This window comes from Hypanus sabinus, chromosome 24, assembly GCF_030144855.1.
Source record: "Hypanus sabinus isolate sHypSab1 chromosome 24, sHypSab1.hap1, whole genome shotgun sequence".
NCBI classification, from domain to species: domain Eukaryota; kingdom Metazoa; phylum Chordata; class Chondrichthyes; order Myliobatiformes; family Dasyatidae; genus Hypanus; species Hypanus sabinus.
In genome coordinates, this window is record NC_082729.1 from 21,704,125 (window position 1) to 21,727,895 (window position 23,771).

Below are 23,771 nucleotides of genomic sequence, written 5' to 3' on the forward strand. Positions count from 1 at the left end.
AATCGTTGGGTTTCATGTGTTTTAGAGGGATCGGTGAAAACGAAAAGAAAACTTGCCCGTGTCTTTATGAAGCCACTCCGTTAAAATCAGGGGAGCGTTGTTCTCCCCGTTGTTAGCTCGAAGTCCTTCTCGGTATTATCAGCCACCCACTCCCCAGGCAAAGGAGTTAGGAGCACACGTGGCGTTGAGTGGCTTCCAGCTCTCACGGGAGCGTTGAGCGAGCAAGTTCTTCTGGTGCATCGCTAGGGTACTGCCTCCTGCAGTCCGCTTTTATCTTTACTTGCAGAGTTGGAGATGTCCATCAAAGTAGGGGGATGCACTCTCCACCCCCACATTGCCCGAGGGTGTCCAGGTCCATGGTAGCTGTCACGTAGTAGGGACACACAGGTGCCTCTAAGAACAATGGCCAGAACCGTTGCATTGTCTCTCACTTCCGAGACCCGAATTAATAGAGATCTTGCGATTCTCCGGAAGGAGGGGGCTGCTCCCGCTCCTTCGGCCCCTCAGAGCTGTGGTACCTTCATTACACTATAAAATCTCTTCTTATTATTCTGAATTCAAGTGAGTACAGATCCAGGCGACACAATCTCTCCTTATAGTCTAACCTCCTCATATCTGTACTCAACGTGGTGAACAACCTCTGAACCACCTCCAAAGCCAGTATATCTGTCCTCAAGAACGGAGAGCAGAACTGCACACAGTTCTCCAGGTGCAGCCTCAGCACTACCCTGTACATTTGCAGCATAGCTCCCTGCTCTTAAATTCAACCCCTCCAGCAAGGAAGGCCAGCATCCCATTTGCCTTCTTGAAAGCCTGCTGCACCTGCAAGCCAACCTTTTGTGATTTATGCAGAAGAACTCCCAAGGCTCTCTATACAGCAGCATGCTGCGATTTTTTAATATATAAATACTAATTTCCTCTTTCGTTTTTCCTTTCAATGTGGGTGACCTCGCATTTACCAACATTGTAATCCATGTGCCAGACCCTGGCCCACTCATTGAACCTATGTATATCTCTCTGCAGACTCTCCATATCTTCTGCAGAATTTGATTTTCCAATCAATTTAGTACCATCAGCAAACTTAGATACACTACACTCAGACTCCACTTCCAGATCATCAATGCATATCATGAACAGTTGCAGGCCTGGCACCGCTCACCACCGATTGCCAATTATAGCAACAAACATGTATCCCAACTCTCTTTATACAAGTTAAACCATCCTCCATCCATGCTAATACATCAACCCCAACTCTTAACCCTGTGCATCGTGTGAGAAGTGCTTTGTGCAGACATATGGTTCAAAGGAAGAAGGGCCAAGACTCCTGAATTAGCCAGTTTGTTTCAAATGGTCTTTGAGGGAAGTTCATTTCAGTATAATATACTGCAATAGAATTAAAGGCTCGATATGCTGATATTTTTTCATACTATTTGCTCATCATGCCCGGCTGCGCAAAAATTCCAGACTAGATTTAATTTATGCTGCACACGCAAAATGCTGGAGGGACTCAGCAAACCAGGCAGCATCTATGAAAATAAGTAAATAGTCAACGTTTCCGGTGGAGACCCTTCATCAGGACTGACAAAAGATTCAGATTCTGATTCAGATTCAGTTTATTGTCATTTAGAAACCACAAATGCAATGCATTTTAAAAATGAGACGACGTTCCCCCAGAATGATATCACAAAAGCATATGACAAAACAGACTACATCAGAAAATCCGCGTAATGTTTAACAATCCCCAATCCAGAGTACGGAGAGGCTGCTGCATATTAATACTGCGCTACCGTCTACCGTGTTGCCCGGAAAGGAGCTCCAAATCCACCAGACAAAAACAAAACCAAAACCTAAAGCTACAAGACCTGCACAAAACCACATAATTACAACATATAGTTACTACAGTGCAAACAATAGCATAATTGATTAACAAAATACACTATGGGCACAGTAAAAATAGTCCAAGATGTTAAAGGACTGTAAGTTCAAAAGAAATCACCACCGTTTCCACAAGTCCCCAAGATTCCGACAGACTCGCTATCCCACGCCAGCGGCAGAAGGGAGTACCCCTGCTCTCGACTTGCACGGCGCCGTCCGTCTCGAGAGGATAATAGGGGGTTGCTTACTTTCCATCAGTGACTTTTATAGGGACTTTTGCATGCTCAGTGCCCTTATTATGATCAATAATCCCTCGTTTTCAACCATCAGGCAGGAGACTCCTATGTATAAAAACAAGAACTGGATTGTCAACAGCTTATTCCCTCGAAGCGTCAATGGATAGTTTGCATTGTACCCTACAATATTTGATTTGAGCACATTGTTCTGCGTAATTCATTTGGAGATGAAATTCTTAGTTTTCCAAGTCATTATGTGTTCTATGTGTTGTGAATACTATGGTGCTTTCCACAACGCACAATTAAATTCAATATACGAAGGATATTTATGATCAAAATACATATATGTTACCGTATAGCACCTTGTGATGGATTTTCTTGCACGCATATGCAGAAAAAATAAAGAAACGCAATAGAATTTATGCAAACCCACACATAAACAAAGACTGAAAGACAAAAGCTTTGCAAAATAAGACAAATCGCACAAATACTAATAACAAAAAGGAAAGAAAATAATGCTGAGAAAAGGAGTTGAGGAGTACTTGAAAGTGAGTGCAGAGGTTGAAGAATCAATTGAAATATTGAAATACGGCCACTCTTTGAACACAAAAGTGTGAATCGCATGAGACTCCTGACTGTACCGCCCACATCTGAGACCCGGATGAGTGTTGGTGCCCAGATTTACGGTTAAAGGGCCGACCATGCATTGAAGCTATCAGCCCTCCTGAGTCCTGTCATCAGCACGACGAAAAGCATTCATTGTTTACTTTTGGCTCGTTACTAACATGCAGATAATTGACTCACTGGGGAGTCCCAGGCAAATATAACAGCTGGAGAAAAGCAGAAACTAGAACCATTTACACAGAACATGCACGCCCCAGTAAGCGGACTGCTATATGCGATTTACTATCCTTTTCTTGCCATTATAGGTTTTCCCAGTAAGTTGTGCATCCTCAATCATCTACTGTACCTTGTTTATAGTGATTCCAGAGATGTTTGATACCGAATTCCACTGCTTCGTTTCAGCAGCGCTGGTTGTAAGTGAACAATTACAATGAAGAATCTAGATGGCAAACTTGCTGTATTTACAGATCAGTGTCCAATGGTGATTCTGATATTCTTTGATAAATGTCCGAGCCATTTAAGTTTTCTAGTAGAAATGTTGCAGATATTATCTCAAGAAATAATGTGATGTGAATATATCTGTTCACGTTAAATGTCTAACGTTTATTTAATAGTGTACTGTATGATTTAACATTAACAGTATTAGATGTATAAATGTATGTCATAACGTGCGTGATGCTACGATGCATTGCTGCACATCAAGCCTTCTTAAATAATATTTTGTGTCTGCCAGGCTGCGGTAACATTCCAGACATTTGGTTTATGCAACACACGCTAAATGCTGGCCGATTGGATCATGCCAAGTGGCATCTATGGAAAGGAGTAAGCAGTCGATGTTTCCGACCGAATACCTTCATCAGGACAGGAAAAAAAGATGAAAAGTTAGGTCAAGCTGGGAGAAGGGCAGGAAGGTGATAGGTGAAACCCGGAGAACGGAGGGCACAAGTGAAGAGCTTGAAAGCTGATGGGTAAAAGAGCTAAAAGTCTGGAAAAGGGGGAACTTATAGGAGAAGCTACATGACATCGAAAATATGGAAGGGGGAGGAGCACCAGAGGCAGGTGATGGGCAGGTAAGGAAATCATGTGGGAGAGGGAACCGGGAATGGGAGGGTCGATGTTCATGCCATCAGGTTGGAGACTACACAGATACAATATAAGGTGTTGCTCATAAAACCTAAATGTGGCCTCATCGTGGCAATAGAGGACGCCATTAGATTTAGTTTATGCAGAGCTGCCATTATCAGCTATGTGAGTGGTTTAGTACCCAACCAGTGAACATGCTATTGATCTTCTTTAGTACATCGCGCATTTCCAGCGATGCCTGTGTTATTTTCTTCAGAAACATCATTTCCTCATTTAAACCTGAAGATGCAGTTGGCTGTTTTCTTCGCAGCACCCAGATTAAACGGGATAGAGGGTTCTGTAGTAGAGCACGGACATCTATCTCACGATAATACTGATTACAGACATGAAGCCATTTAAATAGATCTGTTCAATATACTTTTCAAAGACAGAAAGAAAACTACGGGTATGAATATAGATGTAACGCTGATGAATAAAGTATACATGATACTGAGTTGTTGGCCATATTAACTGAACTTTTAAGGATAATCCCTTATTTCCATTTCTCGTAATCGAGGATACACAACTAAAAATCCAATAGCCTTCCATGGGCCCAGTCGTCCAATTCCTACCTTTTACCGTGCTACAATTTTAGGAATCACTCGAGTGAATTTTATTTTTACCCTTATAGCGTCATTTATAAAGTCATCTCATGAATTCTCATCTGTACTGAGACTTCAAACATTCAGTCTCGAACCGTTCTTCTTGTTCCCTTAACAGCGACTTTGGCAGCAGTTGTGGTCCTATCACGGGGAAGATGCGGTCTCTCCAAATGCGTCACTTATTACCTAGTGGCAATGGCGGTGACGGATCTGCTGGACATTATCACGAACGTGATACTGAAAAGAATCACTGATATCTTTTTCGGGAACAGTTTGCTCTCCATCACTCCCGCCTGTAGTCTCAGCACGGCGCTGATTTATTTCAGCAGGGATTGCTCTGTGTGGTTGACGGTCGCTTTCACGTTCGACCGGTTTGTCGCCATTTGTTGTCTGGAGCTGAAAAGGAGATATTGCAATGAGAAATCTGCTGCTGTACTTATATCTGTTGTCTGTTTTCTGGCAACCGTTAAGAATGTACCCTATTACTTTGTGTATCAGCCCTTGTATATACTAGACGGCGTACCCAGGTTTTGTGATTATAAACTAAGTTTCTACACTGAACCAGTCTGGATAGCGTATGATTGGTTGGACCAACTTTTAACACCGTGCATCCCTTTTCTTCTGATCCTGCTGTTCAATGTTCTGACCATTAGACACATTTTGTTATCGAACAGAGTCCGCAGGGGACTTCGGGGTGAGAAAGAGGGGAAGAATCCCGAAGATGCAGAAACGGATAAGCGGAAAAAATCCATGATATTACTTTTCACTATCTCCGTCAGTTTTCTGTTCCTGTGGACTACACATGTCGTTAATTTTCTATACGTGCAGATTAAAGGCATTTTATATATATCAGGATTCAATTTCGGGGACCCACGCTACATTCTCCAAGAGAGCGGCAACATGCTTTCAAGCCTGAGTTTCTGCACGAATTCTTTCATTTACGCGGTAACCCAGGCTAAGTTCAGGCAGGAGTTGAAGAAGACACTGAAGTATCCCATGACTGCATTTACTAGCTGTTTTACTAAGCAAAAATGAATAAATTCTGCTACCTTTGATGTTTGCGTTATTCACTTTTGCTTTTTAATATATTTTAAATTATAGTTTTTATAAATATGTATTGTAGAGCACTGCTGCACCAAATCAACAAATTTCAAGACATTTTAAACCTGATTTTGAGATAATCAATTTCAGAACATCTACGTCATCTTCGCAATCCCTTTCGCCCATTGGCTTTGAAATTTTGGACGGCCTGCATATATTAAGCATGTATCATTCAAGTCTGGTATACAGGTATTGTACAGTTGGGGACGTAGAACCAGTGTACGAGTTGGTTTTTAAGGAAATGTTTGTGGACTTTAGGAAGGTCAGAAGGACCGTCCCAGTCAACGCAGACATGGCTCCTCCATGAGCTGCACCAGTTTCCTGGGTGTTCGCAACACAGACGACTTCAATTTACCTCTCTGAATAACAAGGCACATACTCCCCCTCCATCTCAATTGAATTTTACAGAAGCTCCATTGGGAGTATCCTGAAAAGCTGCATGTTCATTAGGTATAGGAGCAACAGGGCATCAGATGGGAAGAATAGTAAGAATTGCCTAGAGGATAATAGGGGTTTCACCTCCAACCATCATTGAAATTTGTTGGGAGCGCTATTTATGCAGAACACTCAGTATTATCAAGCATCCCACTATTTCATCCAGAATCCTCCTTAACATTCTGCCATCAGGCAGAAGACTCCAATGATTAAAAACTAGACTGATATGGGAAACAACTTCTTCCCTCAGGTGATAAGCTTCTGACCTTCCTGCCACATCGTATTCAAAGTATCACCAGAAAATTTGTATTGCACCCTACAATATGTAATTTATAGACTTTATGTTGTTTATCTATGCATCTTTCATTTCTAGATTTAATTCGTAGTGTTTTATGTTATTGTGTGGAGAAAGTTGGCTCGTTTGTGGGATATATGTATATAGTTCAATGACAATAATCTTGACATTACTTGATTTGGCTTGTCACTACCTGCTAACGGGATGACTGCCTTGTCACCAGTTAAACCAACAATCCTGGGACCTGAACGTTCAGCATCAACCCATATGGCAAATAATTTTCGGAAGGTAGAACTGCAGGTCGTGGTGAAATATTTCCTGGGAATGGACGAAGACCTTACAATGGACAATGTCCATGGAATGTGAATTAATATGAGGTGGCCATCGCCAGATACACTCATTTATGGTATTCAAGGGCCTTCACAATAGAACAATGAAATACAATGGAATCAATGAAAGCTACTCACAAAAACTAGCCGCATAAGAAGCCAAACTGTACAAATACCAAAAAAATAAGTTAATGAAAAATAAACAAATAAATAGATTCATTGCTTGATAGACGAGTGGACAGAAAGGTAGGTAGATACATATAAAATAAATAAATAAACAAAGAAACACGTAACTAACTAGATAGTAAATAGATAGACAGATGGATAGATGGAAGTGTTGGTCCAAATATAATCAACTTGTTGAACACAGAGCTCAGCTCATACACCTATTCCTTTGGTAACAAATTGCAGAGAAAAAAATATTATTAAGACGTCAAAATTACATATGTTCACATGCCATATCATTATTGTTTTACTGCCTGACTTTACACACATGGCCTCTCGAGGAGGTGTGGGGTGCAACCAAAGGTGCATATTTCTTTGTAAGATTTCTTTTCACACAACAAATACAATTCTACTCCAAGAACATCAGGTCCTTAGGGCTACTCCATCAGTGAACTTCTCATTGATCGGAGTACCTGGACTGGTGCCAGAGGAGCCGGCCGAGGAGTTGAAATGGCTGTACGTGATGTTGGGAGAAGAAGCCAGCCAAAATATCGAAGGAATAAGTCGGGATATCGGAGGGTTCAGCGGAAATGTCAGAGCAGACCTTGCTGTCTACTACTCAGAAGCATTGACGTTGGTGCAGCATAACCATGGGAGATTATCGCGTACATTTCACTTGCGATCACAAGACTCTGTTGGACCTTGATACAGGTAATGTAAGTTGCTGCGGGCCTGTTAACTTTGTCTGTTGGCAGCAAAGATGACATGGGAACTATATAGTCTCGATTGTAGCGAGAACTAAGCCTCAAGCATTGGGCTTGCCTGCTGCTGCACACCAGGTGAAGGACGCAGAAACCCTACACCATGGTGTCCGCATGCATCTCGTGCCTGGCCTGTCCAGTCGGTGCTGCCCTTTCCTGCTAGAAAGGTGGAATGACAGACTGGATTGCGCACTTCAGTGCATTGCCAGGAGACTGGACAATCGACTGCCAGACATTGTCACTCTGATTTTATAATATATAAATATATAAGACCTCATATAATATATGTCCTTTTTTGCTCGATTTTTGAATTATACGACATTCATTTTTTAACTTTACTCACTATTTTCAAGTTTTCTTGCTATTTGAATGTTTTGCACCATATCCGAAAAAAAAAGCTGTCTTATTCTGCAGTAACTATGTCAGGTTTGAATGACAACTAAACTTGATTTGATTTTTATTTGAATTCATTGGACCATCCATTCACAAATTCATCTATAATCTAATAATTCTGCCAGATATATTCAAAGGTTCCACAACATATAAACAGCAACGAATTTGCCATTGTAGGTATTAGTGAATAAATTCATTGCTGTCAGCACCTTGAGTAAATCACCTGAGGGAGAATCATCTGAACATGTTAGTAAACTGACTTCGGAAGAGAAATCTTATTTAGATAGATGATGATTCAGTAGTTAGACCATAAGATATAGGAGCAAAATTAGGCCATTAGTTCAATCGAGTCTGCTCCTCTCAGTTTCCTCTCAGCTCCTCCCCACGCCCTTCATGTCCTGACCAATCAAGGATCTATCAATCTGCTTTAAAAATACATAAATACTTGACCTCCACAGCTGCCTGTGGCAAAGAATTTCACAGATTCACCATTCTCTAGCTAACGAAAGTCCTCCTCATCACCATTATAAAAGGACACCCTAACCTGAGTGTGGTGAACTATGTGCCTGTCTGGACACGCCCCCTGCTGACTGCTCCTGTGGCTCCTCCCACAGGCCCCTGTATAAAGGCGATCTGAGGCCTGACGCTCGGCCTCAGTCTCCAGGACATAGTATGATGGACACTCACTCCTGGTTCCTTCTTCCAGTCAATAAAAGCCGATATCTCGCCTTACGTCTCAGTGTGAGTTATTGATGGTGCATCACTGAGGCTGTGTCTTCTATTCTTTGACTCTCCCATTGTTGGAAATACCCTCTCCACATCCACTCTATCAAGGCCTTTGACCTTTCAGTAGCTTTCAATGCAGTCACCCCTCATTCTGCCGACTTCCAGTGATTACAAGCCCAGAGGCTTCAGACGCTCTTCATAAAACAAACCATTCAATACTAGAATCATTTTATTCAACCTCCAATGAATCCTCACCAGTCTCAGCACATCCTTTCTATGATAATGGCTCAAAGCTGCTCACAATACTGCCAATGCTTTATGAAGTCTCAACATTCCATCCTTGCTTTTATATTCTAGTCCTCTTCATCTGAATGCTCACATTGCATTTGCTTTCCTCACCACCGAATTAACCTGTAAATTAAACCCCACGGAATCCGGTAAAAACCCTGCATCTCAGTTTTCTGTATTTTCTCTCCATTTAGAAAATAGTCAATCATTTCTTCTACCAAAGTGCATGGCCATACACTTCCTGACACTTTCATTTGCCCATTCTCCTAAGCTGTAAGTCCTTCTGCAGCCTGTCTACATCCTCAGAACTACCTGCCCCTCCAACTATCCTCAGATTATCTGCAAACTTTGCTACAAAGCCATCCATTCCATCATCCAAATCATTGACATATAACATTAGAATAATTGGTTCCAATTCAGACCCTGTGGAACACCACTAGCCAGTTGGAAAAGGCACGGTTTATTCCTACTCTTTGCCTCCTGCCAATCAGCCACTGTTTTATCTATGTTAGAATCTTTCCTGCAATATCATGAGCTCATTTTTTGTAAGCCACTTCGTGTGTGGCATTTTGTCAAAGGCCTTCTGAAAATCAAAGTACACAACCAATTCTCCTTTGTCTATTCTTTTCATCTGATTCTTTTCTATTCTTTTCTATTCCTTTTCAAAGAATTCCAACAGATTTGTCAGGCAAGATTTTCCCTTGATGAAACCATGCTGTCTATGGCCTATTTTATCATGTGTCTCCAAGTACCCTGAGATCTCTTCTTTAATAATCAACTTCATCTTCTCACCACTGTCAGACTAACTGGCCTATAGATTCCTTTCTTCTGCCTCTCTCCCTTCTTGATGAGTTCATGGCATTTGCAATTTTCTTCCAGAATAATTCCAGAGTCTGATGATTCTTGAAAGATCATTATTAATGCCTCCACAACTCTGCAGCCACCTCTTTCAGAACTTTGGGGTATACATCATCTGATCCAGGTGACCCACCTACCCTCAGACCTGTCAGTTTCCCAAACCCTTCTGAGCCAGATATGGTAACTTCACACTCTTTATGACCCTGACACCTGGGGCTTGCACCACACGGCTAGTGTCTTTGACAGTCAAGTCTGATGAAGAATACTTATTTAGTTCATTCATTGTTTCATTGCCCCATTTTACTATCTCTCAGCATCCCTTTCCAGTGATCCAATATCTTCTCTCACCTCTCTTTTACACTTTAGATATCTGAAGAAACTTTCGCTATCTTCTTCAATATTATTGGCTAGCTCACGTTTGTACCTTATTTACTTTATTGACTTTTTACTTGCCTTCTGTTGGTTTTTAAAATCTTCCCAATCTGCTAACTTCCCACTAATCTTTACTCTATTATATGCTCTCTCTTTGGGCTTTATGTTGGCTTTGACTTTTCTTGTTAGCCAGATTCGTGTCATCTTTTCTTTAGAACACTTCTTCCTCTTTGGGACATATATGATCTTGTGCCTTCTGAACTGGTTCAAGAAATTACAGTGATTGCTGCTCTCCTGTCATCCCTGCCAGTTTTCTTTTCCAATCAACTCCAACATAAGAAACATAAGAAATAGGAACAGGAGTAGGCCATCTGGCCAATCGACTGAGCTCCGCCATTCAATATGATCATGGCTGATCTGGCCATGGTCACAGCTCCAACTACCTGCCTCTCAGGAGATTGGGAGTCTGATATACACCAACCACCTTGACTGGCATCAAGTCAATTCACAACGTCACTTCGATCACATTTCTTCTCTGTGCCAATGTTCAGTTTGAACAACACCTGAACATCTTGACCATGTCTGTTTTCTTCTATGCATTGAGTTGATGCCACATGATTTGCTGATTGGATACAGTATTTGCTTTACTCAGCAGGAGTACTTGATACAAACGCCATTGAGTGTGGATTACCTTGATTCAAGTCAAATTTGGGCCCCTCCCTCTATGATTCTTTTGTTACAGCAATGGCTGAATTTCGGAGATGGATCAGTGAAACAGACAGAGACAGAGGGAATCTGTGAAACAGAAGAAGAGAGAGGCAGTAGGTACATCAGAGTTGCTACAAAGAGAAACAGGAATGTTACCTTTGTGAGGTGAAAGAATTGAACGTGTTTATGTTGGAAGGTGGTGATATATGGTCAATGATATGAAAATAGCTTGTGTGAAATCTCCAGGTCTGGGTGAAGGAAAATACAGAGAGGCAAGAAAAAGAGAGAGGGTTATATTGGGACATGAAGAGATTTGAGAAATATTAGTGTGATAAACAAATACAAAACTGAAATGGATGAGTAGAAACAGGCAGGGGCTGGGAATGTGGAAAATATGAACTGCAGCTGATGGGAATAGAGAGATATAGCATCATGTCTCTATCTCTCTCTGTCTCCCTGTCTTTCTCTCTTCTTATTGAAGTGTAGGTCAATGCTGACATGAAATATCAGTAGAATGACACTCACTAAAATGTGTTAGATGAGGAGTGGATTGTTAGATCTTTCATGGAGAACTCATGACTCCCCATTTCATTCAGAGAGCACCAGAGATCTATTTATTTAAAGATTTTATTTATTTAAATCTATGCATTTATAATGATTGCCTTTATGATTCAATGAAATTCATTATTCAATTAGGAGACTGTTTCACCACGTTCATCAACTCTGCTCGGAATTTGTTCTAAGGAACAATGTAAGTAATTGTGTTGGTGTAGAAACCGAGTACCGGCAATAGAATTGCTGTTGTGATATTTACAGTATAAATATGGATCAGCAGCAGGCTAATGAACAATCTGTCACAAGGTGGGGATAAGGGTTCTGGGAGAGGACCCATAAGCAGGACACAAACACGTCTTTCTTAGGTTCAATAAAATAGTGTTTATTACTTGCTATACAGAAAATCGGGAAATCAAGGAGGACAAAGAGGAACAGGAAACTTGGACTAGGAGACTAGGGACTTGGATCGCCATGGACCTGGGAATTGGAAAAGGGGAAATGGGATCATTGCAGCCATAACTTGGACAGTGGGAACATGGATCACCGCGGCCCTTGGACTTGGACAGTGGGGACCATAGATCGCTGCAGCCGGGAACAGGGAACCTGGATCATTGTGGACCTTGGACTAGGTCTAGGAGAATAGGACCTTGATTCACCGCAGCCAGAAGCGTGGACACCATGGATCGCCACAGCCAGAAACATGGACACCAAAACACAGGTCAGGAACACTGAGCCAGGACTCCTCCTTCAGATCAGGCATTGAGCTGGGACTCTTCTTCAAGGGAACAGACGTGTACACAGGGCATGAACATCGAGCTGGGACTCCACCTACAGATCAGGCATCGACTCTTCTTCGAGGGATAGACACAGACACTGGGCATGAACATCGAGCCAGGACACCGGCTTGCACTCACCCCTTGCAGTTTGACCTTGCCTGGACCCACTCTGGTGAAAGAAGGCGAATTGCTGGTACTCTGACGCGGGCTGGATAACTCTGGCTTGTGGTAGTGACAGCAACTTGCTGATGCTTCTTAACACTCTCACCCCGAATGGCTAAAGCCAAGGGCTTATAAGCTGCCAGTTCAGGTCGAGGGTAGATTACCTTGATTGCCAAGCTGAAGGGACACATGAAACAGAATTAGAAGGGAACAAGGAGTCAATGGTCTGGAACACAACCTAACTAAATTTAAAGGGGAACCGATCCAGACCATGACACAATCTGATTAATACATTGATTGATATCGAAATCCACAGCAACATGAAAGTGCCTGCTATACTGAAGGGCAAACCATGGACTTCTTGCAGCTATCAATCCCTGGATCCCTGTCAATCACCCCATTACTGTGGTCCTGCAGTCTTCTGAAAACTCTGCTGACTACTGCAATCTGCCTAGCTGTCAAAAAAATTAACGCAAGGACACATTGAATGGGATACAAGGAATCAGAATATGATGAAATGTACTGAAGGCAGCCATGCAGGGTATGTATGCAAATTTCATTTCGAGATGCGACCCCAGGAAACACCACCAACTTTTATTACATATCTGTAGAGGAAGTACCGGAGATACTCTCTCAACATCACATCGCAGTCACTGTTCCGTCAGTGTTTTGTCTTTAGCTTCTCACAGCAAACGGCCACAAATTGATGAAATGGTAAAGCGACCATCACCCAGATAGCAATCAATGGTTCGATGTTTCAATTTAATATCAGAGAACATATAGAATTAGCAACCTGAAAGTCTCACTCCTCGCAGACATCCACGAAACAAAAAAACCCAAAGAATGTGACAGAAATGTCTGAACCCCAAGCCCACCCTCCCCCTTATACAAAAGCAGCAGCAAAAGCATCGACTATCCTCCACCCCCACTTGCTCCAGCAAACCCACTGACCCCTGCTCCCCACCCCACCATGCAAGCAATTGCAAAGACATCAAAGACACCATGATCTAGAGAGTTCATCAAAAAACTACACTCCATCCCAAAACTTCTGTATGTCAGAAAGGCATTTTCTCACTGACGGTGGAAAAAGAGGTCACTCCTGCAACAAACAAGAGCAAGACACCTACAGCTCACTGTTTTGATGTTATGGAATTACATATCTCTGAACTTCCTGACTCAAGGACCAACAGGCTTTCACCTACCTTCAAGAGAGAGTGAGAGAGGATGACTCAAGTGCAGAGGATTTTTTCTGACGGTAGAACCACACATTGCCTACTGTCTCGATATTTCAGATTCTTCTGACATTTCAGTTGGTAGCATTGGTGAGGAACCAAGTTGTCTACCATCTGCACCTTGAAGGCTCATCTCTTCCAGGCCACAACTGGAGATATCGGAACACCAGGTCACATAGCATGTCTGAGACCCCACTTGCAGAGAACTGCAACTGTACATCACAGACTCCAATAGGACCACATCCACATTGAAAATAAAAGGAAGACCTGAGAAAAGAAGAATAAACTTTCACAGATGAATTGCAAGAAGTTGCCTTGGTCTGCAAAAACATCTGGCACCATGTATTCTAGCTCCCACTGCTTGCTAAGCAAATCACAAAGCTGCATTTGGTGGCAAGGTAGAGTAACTAAACTTGGAAATATATCATGAAGGTCCATTTCAGACAGAAGTCAGAAATAACAATCATCAGATCCATCACTGCCATTTCCACCAGGTAGCAAGTGATACATTTGGGGAGCCATTATTTTCTGTGGGATAGGATCGAGATCACTACTATAGTAAGTGGAACAGAGAGGAAGGAAAGCAGGGTTACACTATTAGCATGTTTGGAGAGGTGCTGGGACCACCAGGAGAGTTGAGAATGCATGTGTGTGTGTGTGTGTGTGTGTGTGTGTGTGTGTGTGTGTGTGTGTGTGTGTGTGTGTGTGTGTGTGTGTGTGTGTGTGTGTGTGTGTGTGTGTGTGTGTGTGTGTGTGTGTGTATTTGAGAGAGAGTTGAAGAATGTCCATTCCCGTCATGTTTTTAGTCCCCGTTCCCCCTCTCCCCCACACCAACACCCCATCCCACATCCCTCTTCCCCTCCCCACTCCCCCTCCTCATCTCCCAGACTCACCCCAATTGGCAATCTGCCCCACTCTCCTCTCCATCTCCCCTCAGCCATTCTCCTCACTGCCCTACCCTCTCACCCTCCTCTATCTCCACCTCCCCGAATTGCTCCCTATGCTTTCTACTCCCCTCCCTCCCCTTCCATCCCCCATCCTCCTTCTCACTCACTCCCCTGTCCCTCTCCACCTCCCCTTCTGCATCCTCACCATTCCTGTTCCCAATTTCTCCACTCCCCCCTGTCTCCCTCTCCCCTTCTATCCCCTACCCCTCTCTTCCCCTAATCCCCTCATTCCCCCTCCCCTCTCTGTATTCCTACTCCATCTCTATCCTCTCGTCTCCCTCTCACCACTCCTCTGCCCCCTCCCCCTCACCTCCCCCACTCTCCATTCTCATCCCCCTCACCCTCCTTCTTCAGCCTCCCCATTTCCCCCCCCTCACCCCTCTCCTATCCCACCCTTGCTCTCTTCTCCCACTCTCTCCATCCCCATCATCTCCCCTCCATCTACCCTCTACTCCCCCACTCTCCTTCCTCCTCCCACCACATCCCCTTCTCCCCTCTCCCACCCCCCCTTCCTCACTCACCTCACTTTCCCATTCCTGCTCCTGCCAATCTCTCCATCCCCCACTCTTCCCCTCCCTCCCAACTAAACCCTCTCACCCACTCCACCCACTCTTCACTACCCTCACTCTTCCTTCACCTTCTCCCCCTCTACATCCTACCCACGGTACCCACACAGACCTCTCCCACCCTCCCCCATCTCTCCCCTTGCCATTACTATCTCAACTCCCCCAACTCACTCCCCCAGCCCCCTCCACCCATCTCTTGCATCCACCCTCCACCCTCTACCCCGCTCTACATTCCCACCTCTCTCACCCCTTCTCTTTCTCCCTGCATGCCCCCATTCTCCCCTCGCTCCAACCAACACCCTTTCCCCCTACCATCCACTCCCCCTCCCCTCCTCCTTCACCTCTTTTCTGCCCCCTCATTCCTAGCTTACTCCTGCTTCCCCTCTCCCCTTCCTTCCCCTTCTCTCCTCCTCCTTCCCCTCCCCCTGCACCCTATCCCCCTCCCCACTCCATCTCCACGCTCCACCCTTCCCTATGCCCCTCTCCCCTCTTCTACCCCTTCTCCTCCCCACTCATCTGCTCATCACCACTCCCTTCCCCTCACCACACTCTACACTCTACACTATACCCCCCTCTTTCCCCCTCCTCCCTCTCTCCCCCTCCCCACACCTTCTCTCCTTCCTCCCAAACCCTCCCTCCACCCTCACCACACTCTCTCCCTCGTCCCTCAATGTCCCCTTCCTGCCCACTCTGCCCTTTCTCACCTGCTCTCTCCATCTCCACATCCCCTCCACTCTCCCCCTCCCTCCCTCATCCATTCTACCTCTACCTCTCCCTATACCACCCTTTCCCCTTCCCTTCACCTTGTCCCCTCCTTTCTCCCCTCTCCTATCCCCGCTCTTCTCCCATTGCTCCTCTCCCCCACTCGACATCTCACCCATCATCCACCACCCTCTACCCTGCTCTCCGTCTTCTCCCTGCTCTCTCCCCAACCCCCATTCTCCTCCCTCCCTACCCCCACAACACTTTCCTCTCCAGCATTTCTCCCCTCTCTGCAGTCTCCCCAACTTGGTCGCCACCCTCCCTACCCCCTTCACAATCCCCTCCCATCCCCACTCCCCTTCCCTTCTCTTCCCCAACTGCTTTCTCCCCTTCCCTCCTCTCTCTGCACTCACACATCCCCCTTCCCCACTCAATTTCCTCCCTAAACTTCCTGTCCCCTCTTCTACACTACTCTCCTCACTAATCCACCCTGATCTCACGTCCCCTCCACCCTCTACACCCCCCTCCCCCTCCCACCATAACGCCTCTCTCCTTCCTCCCAAACTCTCCATCTCTCCCTCTGCCCTACTCTACCGCTGCCTACCCACTCAACCCTCTCTTCCTCTCCCTTCCCCTCTCCACCATTAAACCACTCGCTAACCACTCTGATCTCTTCCCCACCCATCTCACCCTCTCCACTGCCCTCACCCAACCTCTCCCCTCCCCTCACCCTCTCCCACTCTCCCCTTCTCCACCTCTCCCATCTCCCGCATCCCCATCCACCACCCTCACCCATCCTCCTCCACCCTCTACTACTCTCCCCACTCCCCCTTTCTCGCCCCTTCCTGTGCTCTCCTCCCAGCTTCATTCACCTCCCTCACTCCCCACCTCTTCTTGCCTCCTGCTATCTCTCCCCTCCCTACACTCTCCCCCCAAACCCTCCCCTCCTCCAATCCCCCTCTCTTGCCCCACCCCCTCCCTGCCCCGCTCCCCACTTTCCCCCTCTGCCATTATCCCCCTCCCCAACTTCTTCTTACACCCTCATTCCACTTTTTACCCTCACACCCTCTTCCCCCTCACTCACAGTCTTCCTTCACTCCCTCTCTCCACAAACTCCCTACCCTCCCCGTACCTCTTTCCCACCTCCCTCCGTTCCCCCATTCTCTCCACTCCCCTCGCCCCTCTATCCCTTCGCTGTCTCCCCTACTCCTCCCTCTCCCTTCATGTCCCTCCCCCTCTCCACTCATTCCCCCTCTCCCCTCCACCCCCACCCACCTCTCCCCATCCCCCTCTCCCCCTTCCCCCCTTTATTCCCCTCCCTCCCTCTCCACTCTCCATCTCTATCCTCCAATCTCCTCCTCTGCTACACTCTTCACTACCCTCTCCCCTACCACTCCCCTCTCACCATCCCCCTCTCCTCTTTCCCCAACCTATCTCCTCCCCTACTTTCATCCCTCCTCTTCCCCTCTCTCCTCCCCTCGCACTCACCCTCTCCTCTCTCCTTCCTTCTCCTCCCCTCCCCTCTCAGTCTGTACATGTCTAGTACACTGTACTAGAGATTGACAGGACAGTATTAGCCTACACTTTGTACTATAACAGAGGCTGACAGGTAAAGAATGAATCCTGAAATCTCCTTCCAACAGACAATCTCAGATAGAGGTTGATGTCCACACTCTCACACTATACCATCCATTACCATGTGTAGAATAAACCCCCAATCACACTGTAACAGAGATACACAGGTACAAAATGAATCCCTCCCTCTCACAATGTCCAACAGAATGGCAGGGCGAGAATGCATCAACACAGTCACAATCTACCAGAGAATGACAGGTATAAGTTACATCCTATGTTCTCACACTGTACCAGAGACTGACAGGTACAGAATGAACCCCACACTCGCACACAGTACTAGAGACTCACAGCTATAGACCAAGTCCCACAGTCCTACATTTATCCAGAGTTTGAAATCTGGACACTCACATTACCTTAGAATCCCTTTGCTGATTCTCCCAGTGCTGCCTTCGCGTGCTCTCTCTTCAATTCTGCATTTTAGAAACATAGAAAACCTACAGCACAATACAGGCCCTTCGCCCCTCAAAGTTGTACCAAACATGTCCCTACCTTAGAAATTACTAAGCTTACGCATAGCCCTCATGTACCTATACAAATATCTCTGAAAAGACCCTATCATATTCACCTCCACCATCATTGCTGGCAGCCCATTCCACATACGCACTACTCTGTCAGTAAAAAACGTATCCCTGTTATCTCCTCTGTACCTACTCCCCAACACCTTAAACCTGTGTCCTCACAGTCTGCTGAATACTTCCAAGATTCCCATTAAGCGTTTTCAGTTCAGATTTAACCAGTTCGAAGGAATTCTGTAACAAGTCAAACTTGGATTCCAAATCATCCAGTTTATCCAATTCTTCGAGTCTCTCTGACATTTGTTGAAACAGTTCAGTCAAAGCCTCTAAAGTAGCCTCTTTTTTAGAGTGTTTTCTACTCATGGTGCTCTCACCGAGATAGGTATAAACAGCAAAGTAAGCGAATAATTTCAGAGCACGTAGCTACTGCGACCTACTCCATTACAGCCACCGGAAGTCTCCCTGCACCATGTGCCTTCTTAACCACAGAGTCAACTTGTGCAGCTGCTTTGAGCATCCTATGGACTCGGACCCCAAGATCCCTCTGATCTTCCACACTGCTAAGAGTCTTACCATTAATATTACATTCTGCCATCATATTTGACCTACCAACATGTACCACTTCACAATTATCTGGGTTGAACTCCATCTGCCACCTTTTAGCCCAGTTTTGCATCCGATCAATGTCCCACTGTAACCACTGACAGCCCTCCACTCTATCCACAGCACCTCCAACATTCGTCATATCAGCAAACTTACTAACATATCCCTCCACTTCCAGGTCATTTATAAAATTCACAAACAGCAAGGGTCCCAGAACAGATCCCTGAGGCACTCCACTGGTGACTGAACTTCATGCAGAATATGACCCATCTACAACTACTCTTTGCCTTCTGTGGGCAAGCCAGTCCTGGATCCACAAAGCAATCTCCACTTGGATCCCATGCCTCCCTACTTTCTCAATATTCAGCTGACATTCTCTGAATAATAATCTTTCACAATACTCAGCTAACATAAACTCCAACAAAGATGTTGCCTCAAAAATATCATGATTTCAAATTTGTACTTTTTTAGAAAGTTAAGACTGGTTCAACTAAGATGCTCACTGGTATATTGAACTATGTGCTTTAAAACCAGGAATTTGAAGAACAGTCAATTAATTTTGACATAGTTGGAGCATTTCAAGCTTCTAGTGCTGACTGCAAGTGTGGATTCAATCAACTGTAAATCCAGAAACAGACTAGAAGTGGAACATTTGGATGATCTAATGAGGATTGACATATTTTTCATCAGAATGTGAAAGTAAACTGGACAGTGCTTACAGAAAATGGATTTGTAGTAAAGACAGCCAAGATAAAGTTCACAAAACTTGAAAGATTTTCTTTGTTGTCCTGTATTTCAATAAACCTTCCAATTAATAAATAAAGTAAAATGCATGTACTGTTTCAATTTTCATTTTAATTATCTGTATCGTGCATTTACCAAAGAAAAACATTTAAATTGCCTAGCAGTTTTCAAGCTATGGAAACATTTTCTGCTAGTTGTAAAGGTTAGTCTACGCATCTGTGAAAGTATTAGAAGGCACATTGACAAAATATCTCTGAAAGGGACTCTCCTCGGTCTCCGACAGCAGCCAGGAAAACATCTCCCCAGGCTCTGAGGATTTAATTTTTTTTAAGTAAATCTTTTAGATCTTTGGTAATCTCAAAGCTGGATTTCCCTACTCCAGCTGAAAATTCTTTATATAATATCTTTCGCTTACGTGGATATAGATGAGAACTATTCACTTGGACCTTGCCCAAAGTCTCTGGGCCCATCAATGTGTTATAACTTTGGCCCGTTACAGGTCCCACTCATTTTCCGAATACCCTGCTGCTCTCGGTGTACTTAAAACACATTAACGAGGGTGCAGACTAGGGTAAATCATAAACGGCACAATAGGTGCGCGGCAGAAGGTAAGAAAGAAGGCGGAGAGAAAGTGAAAGCAGGAAAAGGGGAATCAACAAAGTAGCATTAAGTGGTCAATTCCTGTCAGTCACCTTATGTACACTCCGACACCTAGTATCACTTTCTGTACACATAATTTGTCCATTTATATATGGTATATACGCCATATTCAGATACTTGTACATTGTGTACAATGTTTGCTTTCATATTTATATTTATTGTGTAAATATACTGTTACAATCATTTGATTCTCCTTTACATTCGTGTACCGAAGAATGACAATAGACAGTCTTCAATTTTGAATCTGAAGTGAAGCGAGTAAATGGAATGAAGTGGATTTCACGGACCAGCACACGCACAGTCACAGACAGATGAAGAGAGAGAGAAAAAAAAAGGGAAACAAGTTTACATCACAGCAGAGTGGCGCAGCGGAAGCGTGCTGGGCCCATAACCCAGAGGTCGATGGATCGAAACCATCCTCTGCTATGGCAATGGTCGTTAATTGTCGGTGTTTTTGAAAACACGGTAAGTTTCATATTTTATGTACTATTTCAAATGAAGTCCTACCGATACCTTTTTATGTCATCAGTTTTTAGTTCTGTTGAGTTTTTACTTGGCTAGGAAGATTCTGCCATTGTGTGCAGTTCTATCTGCTGTATAAAACAGAAAGTCTACAGCACAGTACTGGCCCCTCGGCTCACAATGTTGTGCCAAACATGTACAGTACCTACTTTAGAAATTACCTAGGGTTACCGATAGCCCAATATTTTTCTAAGCTCCATGTACCCTCTATAAAGTCATATTCTTCTGTAACACATAATATAAAAGACGCTGAAAACGCACAGCAGATTGGGCCGCTGCCACGGAAAGTGGAACGAATTTAAACATTCAGATGGATGCTTGCTCATCAGAATTGAGAAAGAGAAAACAAGCAAGAAGCACATCTTAATTCTTAATTAGTTAAACATATATGTGTGTGTGTGGGGGGGGAGAGAGAAAGAGAGAGAGAGAGCATTTTATTGAGTGTTCGCGACGTACAGTGGTATGAAGCTTGATTCTGAGGCTAGGTGAGTGGCTGCGATGATTAGACTCAGGTAATTAACACTGTGTAATTAACACCTAACACTGTTCTGAACAACAGAACGGTGGGAACTGCGCCGCGAGGCGCTGTGGGAAAAGAGAAAAAGAAACGGCCTAACTATACATGTCAGGCAGAGATGAGTGTTCTAGCACAAGGAGCAGAGGAAGCTCTCCCCCCCCCCCCCCCCCACCTTCCCCGATTCCCTCCGGAAGGTCGGGATCAGCAGCGCAATGTCTCCATTGACGGTGAACTTTGCTTACCAAAGCACAATCAGGCCCGAATCGGAGCGTCTCATCCGGCCTTGTGTCAAAGCCGCAAAAGCATTAATGTCTCGAGGATCTGGAATATAAAAGCACAGGTGTAACACTCAGAACTTGTAAGACGTTGGTCAGACCGCACTTGGGAGTATTGTGAGCAGTCCTGGGCCCCTTATCTGAGAAATGGTGTGTTGGCATTAGAGAGGGTCCAGAGGTTTACGAGATTGACCCCAGGAATGACAGTAGTTAGCGTATACAAGTGGCTTTAGGCCGTGCACTGACTCGCTAGAGTTTAGAAGAATGAGGGTGAGAAATGACAGAAATATCATTGAAACCTGTCGAATATTGAAAGGGTGAACGTGGAAAGGGTGCTTTCCATAATGGATGAGTCTAGGACCAGAGGGCACAGTCTCAGAATACAAGGGCGTTCCTTTAGAATAGGGATGAGGAGGAATTTTAACCAACGGGTGGTGCATCTGTGGAATTCATTGCCACACATCGCTGTGGAGGCGAAGTCATTGGCTACTTCTAAAGCGGTAGTCCGGGTGTCGAGGGTACGTTTGAGAGGGATAGTAAATCACTCACGACTGAATGGCGGAGCAAATAAGACGGGCCGAAGCGGCTAATTCGCTCCTATGTCTTATGCCCTTATAATCATATGGAAAGCAATCCTGAGATCTCCGAGAGGCTTCACAGTAAAAAAAACCAAACAATGCTGTAGTCCCCTCGCAAACAAAAGAAAATCCACAGATGTCGCAATACTGCCTTCCTGTACTCTGTTAGGGGAGTTATACAACGCGCTGTTACATCAGTTCCTCGTTAGTATAGTGGTTAGTATCCCCGCCTGTCACGCGGGAGACCGGGGTTCAATTCCCCGACGGGGAGAAGCATTCTTTTATGTTTCTATATTAATACAAATCTAAATCGCTTTTTGTATCAATGCTGAAAGAAAACGATTAAAGCGCTATTTTAGTCTTAGTGTTGAAGTAATCCGTCCGTTTAAGGTTGCGAATATACTAGTAAATTTTCTTTCCTGTTAGTACACAGTTAGCGCGCTGTGAATGGGTCCTGAGTGCTACGTTCCTCGTGTGTGAAATGTGGAAAATTTGGGAGACCTCAAGTCTCCCTGATAACTACACCTACAAAAAATGCACCAAGCTAAGCTCCTTAGAGACTGTTAGCGAACTGCATTGAAGTTGGACGACTTTCGGTTCATACTGGGAAATGAGGAGGTGATAGATCGAAGCTGGAGGCGGGGAGTCACCCCTAAAATGCAGGAGGCGGGTACCTGGGTGACTGTCAAGAGGGGGAACAGAAATATGCAGGTAGTGAAGAGGGGGAAACCGCAGCGACATGATTTCTCGCAGTGTGCCTGCCTCTGTAGCTCAGAAGGGGAGGGGTGGGGGAAGTAGAGGAGAGCAGTAGTGATAGGGAGTTCAACAGACACCAGATTCTGTGGACCTGAAAGAGCCACCCGCATGGTTTGTTGCCTCCCACATGCCAAGGTCAGGGTCTTATCTGGTCCACAGCATTTGAAAACGGGAGGCTGAATAGCCGGAAGTCGTGGTACATATTGATACCAACGACATGGGGAGGAGGTGCTAAAAGAGAGAATATGAGAAGTTAGGCAGAAGGCTGAAAAGCAGGACCTCGTAGTTATCTCTAACCTGCTGTCTGTGCCATGCATGAGTGAGAGTAAGAAATAGGATAATTTGGAAGATGAATGCGTCGGTGAAGAATTGATGAAGGGGGCAAGGAGATTACTAAATCATTGGAATTCCTTCTGGGGAAGGTATGACCTGTACAAAAGTGGCGAGTTGCAAACGAACCCGAGGGGGTGGGGAATCAGTGAGTACCCACCCATACAGGCAAGTTTGCTCCAGCTGTCAGAGTTTAAACTAATTTGGCAGGGAGATGGGAACCGACGGGATAGGCAGAGGATGGGCCAATTGACTGGAAGTCTTCCGTCATTCCGGATCGGGAGCAGCATCTCCAACACCATCATATTAAGCACGCCCCCCCCCACCCCCCCAGGGCTGTGTGCTCAGTCCACTGCTGTTCACTCTGCTGACCCACAACTGTGCAGCAATACGCAGCTTGAACCATATCATCATTTTCGCCGATGACACGACCGTGGTGGGTCTCATCAGCAAGAACGACGAGACAGCATACAGAGAGGAGCTGACTGTAAGATGCACCATCAATAACTCACACTGAGACGTAAGGCGAGATATCGGCTTTTATTGACTGGAAGAAGGAACCAGGAGTGAGTGTCTATCATACAAGGTCTTGGAGACTGAGGCCGAGCGTCAGGCCGCAGATCTCCTTCATACAGGGGCCTGTGGGAGGAGCCACAGGAGCAGTCAGCAGGGGCGTGTCCCGACAGGCACATAGTTCACCACACTGTACAGAGCTCCCAGACTGGTACAGAGCCAACAACCTGTCTCTAAATGTGAGCAAAACAAAAGAGATTGTTGTTGACTTCAGGAGAGCACAGAGCGACCAC

The 23,771-nt window shown here is 44.9% G+C and overlaps 1 long non-coding RNA gene and 2 other non-coding genes across 4 annotated transcripts; 2 read left to right on the forward strand and 1 right to left on the reverse strand.

Moving 5' to 3' along the window:
* Nucleotides 1-4,326: 4,326 nt before the first annotated feature.
* LOC132380771 (uncharacterized) lies at nt 4,327-22,007 on the reverse strand. Of its 2 annotated transcripts, none has more exons than XR_009507853.1 (4): nt 21,851-22,007; nt 21,269-21,347; nt 13,586-13,882; nt 4,327-4,855 (listed from the first exon to the last, which is right to left on the reverse strand). It is a non-coding gene; the product is annotated as an uncharacterized LOC132380771 (long non-coding RNA). The 2 variants fall into 2 exon arrangements; XR_009507852.1 differs by lacking the exon at nt 4,327-4,855 and adding an exon at nt 12,069-12,560.
* trnam-cau (transfer RNA methionine (anticodon CAU)) lies at nt 20,342-20,413 on the forward strand. Its single transcript has one exon. It is a non-coding gene; the product is annotated as a tRNA-Met (tRNA).
* A 71-nt stretch (nt 22,008-22,078) lies between the features above and the next one.
* Nucleotides 22,079-22,150, forward strand: trnad-guc (transfer RNA aspartic acid (anticodon GUC)). Its single transcript has one exon. It is a non-coding gene; the product is annotated as a tRNA-Asp (tRNA).
* The last annotated feature ends 1,621 nt before the right edge of the window (nt 22,151-23,771 follow it).